Here is a 7971-nt window from a genome sequence, read left to right as displayed (position 1 = left end):
ATTCAGATTGTATCTCCAAGACCTGCTGGTCAATAGCAAATGAAATAATAAACAGTAAAACAAAACTAAAAAGTAATATCAACATACAGATATCTAATAACAATATTGATGTCACCAATCCTCAAGAGATCAGTAACGTTTTAATGACTGTAGATATCATAGAATCTGACTTCTGTACCACAGATAAAGTACTTGTTGGAAGTCTTGCTGAGGACAATTCTGATGCTAATCAACTCCATGAACTTGAAATCAAGGATATTTTGCAGCTCATCAGAGAATGTAAAAAACAAAAAAATCCGCTGGCTGGGATGAAGTTTCTCCATTTTTACTTAAACAGTGCGAAAACAATCTAGCGTATCCTTTGGTGCATCTAATAAATAGTGTCTTAAAAGAAGGAGTGTTCCCTGACATACTAAAATTAGCCATTGTTAAACTGTTCCACAAAAAAGGTGACAAACAACTAGTAGAAAATTACAGACCACTCGCCTTAACTTCCGTTTTTAGCAAGTTAATTGAAAAAATAATTCTGAGATATATGTTAGAGCATTATAATAAGCACAACATCCTGGGAGATTTTCAGCATGGTTTCAGAAGTGGTTGTAGCACCATGACTGCAACACTTCAATTTATGCTGAAAGCTCTTGACAAAATTGATAAAAGCATGCAAGTAGCTGGAGTTTTCCTAGACCTATCAAAGGCTTTTGATCGGGTTGATCATAAGGTACTTCTGTCAAAACAGGCCAGAACTGAATATGAAACTACAAATACGCGGAGTGATACATCCAAAAGAATGCCCAACAACTCAATTACTGTTGTGAAAGGAAGTGAAACTGAAAGACCTGAAGACTTGTGTGACCTAAATATCAAGTGTTTGGCCAGCGCTGATACTAAATTGTTTGGCTATAAGGCTGGTGGGCCTTCTAAACACGCAGAGAAACCTAAACGAAGAAAAATAGTTGTGATGGCAGACAGTCATGGTTGTGGATTTGCTCGCCTTCGGAACGGCCAGTCCAGTGTACAAACAATCGCTTACATAAAGCCTGATGCTTCTATGTCAGAAGTTTGCAAGCATGTACGATCCACAGACGTTGCTGACTTATCCTCTGAAGACATTGTTGTGCTATTTGGTGGGTCAAATGACGTGTATAAAAACGAAACTCACAAAGCAAAACAAGAACTAAAAAGGTGCTTAAGACAGTTGACCCACATAAAAGTTTTAGTGCTGAACATCCCACATCAGCATGACTTACCATCTTGGTCATGCGTAAATAAAGAAATAATCAATGCCAACCAACAAATTTCATTACTTTGCAAACATTTCAGAAATGTGGAACTCGTAAATGTTAACAATATTGGGCGCAGATTCCACACATTACATGGATTGCACGTTAACAACATGGGGAAAAAACTGCTCGTCGGAAAAATTGAAGAAATTATCTTGAAGAGGCATCAAACACTCAAAAGCAAAATCATCCTGGATTGGCCCCCCAAATATTCGAAGGAAACAACGCCAGCAAGACCTCACTCACCAACATCAACAACAAAAGAAGGAGCTAGGTGTCTCCAATATTCAGACACAGCAACAACAATGAATGCAGTAACAGCTCCACCAATTGCAGACCCAGCTCTAACACCAGCAGTAATATTATCAACAGTACGATCAGCAGCTGAACAACTACCAGGGGAGCCATTCACACAAGAAAATTCTGCTGCAGATGATAACAAAAGAATAGGTGCAGTCAGGAAAAGAAAAGCAGTACTTCCAGCACACCTGAATGATTTTTTATTGACAAGGTAAAGGTAAGTGATCAATTAAATATGCCAAAGTCTAACAATATGCCAAAGCCTAACAAATCCTTTAATTTCATGCTGATTCATCAAAATGTCCAATCATTGCTAAACAAATTAAGTGAAGTTGAAATTTTATGTACTGATGAACTAAAAAACGCTTCTGTAATGTGTATAACTGAACACTGGCTGCCTAAAGATGCAATGTCAGTCACAAAACTTGCAGACTTCAGTCTTTCATCATCATTCTCTAGAATTACATCCAGTCATGGAGGGTCATGTATATTTGTTAAAAGTGGCATTGATTATTGTAACATAAAACCCATTGAACTGTTAGCTGAAGAGAAAGTTTTTGAAGTATCCACAGTTGAACTCTCTGCATTAAAATTAATAATCGTCTGTGTGTATAGGAGCCCTGATGGGAACTTAAATGATTTCTGTCATCAATTACAAGCAGCTTTAAATGCTATAAAAAACTTCAACAAAACAGTGATCATATGTGGAGATTTTAATATTGATTTTCAAGAAATCTCAAAAGACCAGCAAAGCTTAATGGCCCTGATGGAAACATTCCTACTCTGTAGGAATCAGCATGGGTTTCGAAAAAGACGGTCGTGTGAAACCCAGCTCGTGCTATTCGTCCACGAGACTCAGAGGGCCATAGACACGGGTTCACAGGTAGATGCCGTGTTTCTTGACTTCCGAAAGGTGTTCGATACAGTTCCCCACAGTCGTTTAATGGACAAAGCAAGGGCATGTGGACTATCAGACCAATTGTGGGATTGAATTGAAGAGTTCATAGATAACAGAACGCAGCATGTCATTCTCAATGGAGAGAAGTCTTCCGAAGTAAGAGTGATTTCAGGTGTGCCGCAGGGGAGTGTCATAGGACCGTTGCTATTCACAATACACATAAATGACCTTGTGGATGACATCGGAAGTTCACTGAGGCATTTTGCAGATGATGCTGTGGTGTATCGAGAGGTTGTAACAATGGAAAATTGTACTGAAATGCAGGAGGATCTGCAGCAAATTGACGCATGGTGCAGGGAATGGCAATTGAATCTCAATGTAGACAAGTGTAATGTGCTGCCAATACATAGAAAGAAAGATCCCTTATCATTTAGCTACAAAATAGCAGGTCAGCAACTGGAAGCAGTTAATTCCATAAATTATCTGGGAGTACACATTATGAGTGATTTAAAATGGAATGATCATATAAAGTTGATCGTCGGTAAAGCAGATGCCAGACTGAGATTCATTGGAAGAATCCTAAGGAAATGCAATCCGAAAACAAAGGACGTAGTTTACAGTACGCTTGTTTGCCCACTGCTTGAATACTGCTCAGCAGTGTGGGATCCGCACCAGATAGGGTTGATAGAAGAGATAGAGAAGATCCAACGGAGAGCAGCGCGCTTCGTTACAGGATCATTTAGTAATCGCGAAAGCGTTATGGAGATGATAGATAAACTCCAGTGGAAGACTCTGCAGGAGAGACGCTCAGTAGCTCGGTACGGGCTTTTGTTAAAGTTTCGAGAACATACCTTCACCGAAGAGTCAAGCAGTATATTACTCCCTCCTACGTATATCTCGCGAAGAGACCATGAGGATAAAATCAGAGAGATTAGAGCCCACACAGAAGCATACTGACAATCCTTCTTGCCACGAACAATACGAGACTGGAATAGAAGGGAGAACCGATAGAGGTACTCAAGGTACCCTCCGCCACACACCGTCAGGAGTATGGATGTAGATATAATGTAAAATTGGATTGTATACTGTTGTTTTGTACTACCAATTGCTATGCATGTAATTACATGTTTCGCACAAATAAATTACAAATTACAAATCTACCACTTGTCTCATAAACATGTAGCTAAAAAAAGAAAAGAAATTAGCTCTACAATGCTGTTGATAACTTTATAACACTGTGTCTTGATGTTTTCCAATATATGAAGTGACTCATATCAATACGACAATTGTAATTAGACTTTGCTTACATAGCCATGAAAATTGACAGGTCCTAGTTTGCATCTGTAACAACAATACTGCGCCATAGTTGTTGCTGGTACTCAAATGTATGTAAACGTAAGTAAAGTTTCACTTTTATCACAAAATGTAAACAAGCAGCATCATCCCAAAAATCACATGGCCAGCCTGGTTTGATACTGACTCAGACCCAACTTACACGCCAGATTTGCGGCGATTTTCACTCCTACAGTTAATCTGCGGAACTGTGATTTGGACCCACAGATTTGCGAAATGTCGATCAAATTTACGGCTGCAATTTACAATCCACACGCTACGATTTGTCTGTGCAGAAATGATGTGCCTTATCCCCGCAGACCTATAGGAGACTGTGGAGAAGTTTTCTTTACGCTCATGTACCAGCGGTGTTTGGTATGTCAAAATATAATATCTTTGATAGCAGGGATGTTTATGATTTTCAAACAAACAACATTTAAATTCCAAATGGAAAGTACATGAATGTATAAGACATAATGTGGCTGTAAAGCGAAACAGTATTTGCATTTTACAGTGAATTATGTAGCGAAATCACAGTGAGATGCACTACACTTACAAGTGTTATAGTGTACGCAGTAATCCCGCCAGAAATAAAATAAACATTAGCGTAGATGTATGAACAAAGGAGTTATAAAGGATCCTAGCATTTAGCTTTCGTGTAAACTGTATAGCAGTTATTATATTTTAATTCGTGGTTAACAGTATAATGGTTGCTCGAATCTCTTAGTGCCTTGCCATGAATTAAAGTGAAATTTGCAGTGCTTTCCACATGCGTGTTTGTGAACCGTAGCCACAAGTTGTAAGGCTGGAGCTATGGATGTTACCAGCAGAAGAAACGTTACATGCACTACGATATTACAGAACCTACGGCAATGAATAGCAACGAAACTCACGGAAGTTGTTCGAAAATTTACGAATGAGTACTGCTGTAAAATTCTATTTTATTACAAAGCAGCTGCGAAACAATTGTTGGAGATGAAGTTTCAGAAATGAAAACTTTCTGTCTGCGGTAAGTTCAATTACAGACCAGTTGCTTTTCTAGAATTGTGGTGGTTCACCATAAGATTTTTAATAATGGTTAATTTCTAGATCTTTCTCAAGTATGATCAAGGGGTAAGGAGCAGTTTCTCATAAATTAAGTGCATACTAAGTGTAACACTTAAATGTTTTGTATTTATAACTTTCGTTAGTTTGTGGACATGTTTATATTTCAAATCTTCTAAGTAGTGGAATAATATAGAACGTAGATCAGATCAGAGACAGTGTTTACATACACCCATAAACTGAGATTATGCACGTTTCATCAATATTTAAATTTACAAATGTCTGTAGGACAGAGAACTTACCGTTACAAGTGACATTTATGGTTCTGAAAACTGTAGATCAGGTCAGCATAGTGTGGCAGACTGTACATTTTCTGTGGGGGCACTAACTGAGAGTGTTATAGTACTGTTGCACTTCAAGAAAATAGGAGCATAACAGTTGGCAGCAGTTTTCCTTGTGTTTTTTTGTGTTCCCCATAATTCTTTCTTTTATTTACGACTTGAGCTAGTTTACCCACACAGTGTGCAGTGCAGTGGAGTCATGAGTAATTCCATATCTAAAATGACATGTCTATGGAAAGGGGTAATAAGTGACCAGGAGCTCATGCCAAAACTTCTCACACAACAATATTACAAAAGTTTTAAAACGGAAATATCTCCTATGGATAATCTGCTACAGTGTTGGTAGAATCAAAACATGTGGATGCTAATTGTGTATCAGCAGTGACACCATGCTGCTGCATTGTTTCAGAGGTTGTCTGGTTTGCTGTAATTCAAAATAAATCAATATCTGTAGCATATAGATATAACATTTAATGTAACACACAAAGAAGGAGCTGCCAACTAAGGCCTTACCCATTAGTCATCAGTTTTGATTTTAAGAAGCTGACCAGGCCATTGTATTCATTTTAAACAATTACGCCATTGTATTTTAATGTGTTGTATGCTGGCACAGTCACAAAACCTGTGTAAGGGTAGCATTTTTTTCTTTTTATGTATGGATTTCACGTCTGAAATGGTTGACCATGTAACTGCAATGTTTGTGGGGAAACCATGATTAGTGATGCTATTGCAGCTTGCTTCCTCCACACAAATGTGTGGAATTTATCGTGCTGTATGCATTACAATTTTCAGTTGTGATGTAGCTCAGTAATGTCCAAGGGGGCAAACTTAGCTAATCACTAAATAATGAAATAGTGATTGTCTCAGAATGAAACAGCATACCCAGTGAAAAGACTTCCCTCAAGAAATTCACTGTGGCTGTGGACCTGTACATACAAAAGGCTGTTGAGGTGGAAATATCTGGTACAGATTAGTCAATCACTGTGACCTCACTCCTGTCTGACAAATCATCTGACACCAATTCTTATAGAGGTATTGATATCAATGTCTGCCTGAGGAACGGACAAGTATCCTTAAAGTAACCCGCCCTCCCTAATCCCATCTCTGCTTCCATCATGGAGGAATGGCAGACGAAGGAAAGAGAAAAATTTCATAGCTAAGATGGCTTCCATGCTGCAGTGGAACAGGAATGGCTTCAGGACACATGAGGAGAAACTAAAACTACTGGATTCATGGCTACAGCCTGCATCTCGTGGTCGTGCGGTAGCGTTCTCGCTACCCACGCCCGGGTTCCCGGGTTCGATTCCTGGCGGGGTCAGGGATTTTCTCTGCCTCGTGATGGCTGGGTGTTGTGTGCTGTCCTTAGGTTAGTTAGGTTTAAGTAGTTCTAAGTTCTAGGGGACTGAGGACCATCGATGTTAAGTCCCATACTGCTCAGAGCCATTTTTTTTTCACGGCTACATTCTCTACAAAAAGCAAAACCATAGTGGAGAAAGTGCTAAAGGAGTGGCTGTTTATGTAAAGAATGCATACCACTTGTCACATCTTTCCCTCACCATCAGTTTCCAAGCAGTTGCTTTATCAGTGAATGTGTGTAATTTGTTCCCCCTACCTGCTTCCAAATGAAGTTGTAGATGGAAAGCTCTTAGAGAGGTTCTTATTGAAGTCACTATGCAGCTTCCTGAACCCGTCATCCTATGTGGCAATTTTAACATCCACAATTTGGTATGGGACTCTGCAACTACCCGCTTGAGGGGTAGACCTGGCGAGAGCCTCATAATCCCATTGCACATATCTTTTTAGACATCTATGACTTCTTTCCACATCCCAGACATCACTCTCCATCGGTTCCATGGAATTTCACTAATGTGTAACGGGAGCTAGAGCACACAATTTAAGCACTTCAACAGGATTCCTTGTGGTATCAGCCTCAATATGCTCACCATCCCTTGCACCCTTTGCTCAATGGCAAGTGATTGACAGCTTGCACTTGATCTGGATTCACTGGACAGGGAAAGCAGTGAACAAAAGGAAGCTACTATAGTAAGTGCTCAGAAAGGTGAAATGGGCACTGTACAGCTAATTTGCTGTGTTCAATCACTGTGACTGCTCAGGAATAGGCAGGAATGGCAACATGTCACCCGGTAGTCACAATTTCCATTCTGCAATCTGTGGCATGCAGACAGTTCTGCATTGGTTTGAGTGCTGGTCAGTTGCAGAGCACCTCGTAGCCTTTTGGGTAACAAGGGCAGAAGTCATGGAATTATTAAAGGGAGCAAGAAGATATTGTAGCAACAGTATCTAAACACCATAAAACATTCCACTAAAAATAGTTAGTGGGGAGATCAGTAGGACAATTTCTGGGAGAGGTGGGAGGTGCCCAATGGTTGCTGTAATGTAGATTATAAGTTTGGAGAACAATCTGTGAGACATTGCCCAAACAATGGCAAAACTCTCTACTAGTTATCACCACCCCTACTCAAGATCTAGCTTTTTGATGCCACAAAGTGGCCACCGAGATTGGCAATTGGGTATTCAGTTCATTAAGAATGCAACTGTCCTTTTCTATGTGGGAACTGAATTTTGCATTATTCATGGCCCATGGTACATCACTTGGCTATGATATAGTCAATTACAGCAGGCTGCAGCATCTCATAGTGCATAGCAAAGGAATCCTCCTCACCCTTTTTTAACTTTATATGGATGTCAGAACTATTTCTCAACTCACAGAGAGAAAGTATTGTAATTAAGTGTTACTGTGTTTCATATAGAT

General features: G+C 39.5%; 1 protein-coding gene across 1 annotated transcript in view; it reads left to right on the top strand.

Moving 5' to 3' along the window:
- Positions 1 to 4191: 4191 nt before the first annotated feature.
- The window catches only part of LOC126184995 (protein-serine O-palmitoleoyltransferase porcupine), a 114080-nt gene continuing 110300 nt past the window's right edge, over positions 4192 to 7971 (top strand). The window contains exon 1 of the mRNA XM_049927707.1: positions 4192 to 4822. The gene's annotated coding sequence lies outside the window, so the exon portion shown is untranslated. The remainder of the gene's footprint in view (positions 4823 to 7971) is intronic.

Source organism: Schistocerca cancellata, chromosome 4 (genome assembly GCF_023864275.1).
Source record: "Schistocerca cancellata isolate TAMUIC-IGC-003103 chromosome 4, iqSchCanc2.1, whole genome shotgun sequence".
NCBI classification, from domain to species: Eukaryota; Metazoa; Arthropoda; class Insecta; order Orthoptera; family Acrididae; genus Schistocerca; species Schistocerca cancellata.
The sequence above is the reverse complement of the archived record's forward strand: the minus strand, read 5'-3'. Positions and strand labels throughout refer to the sequence as shown.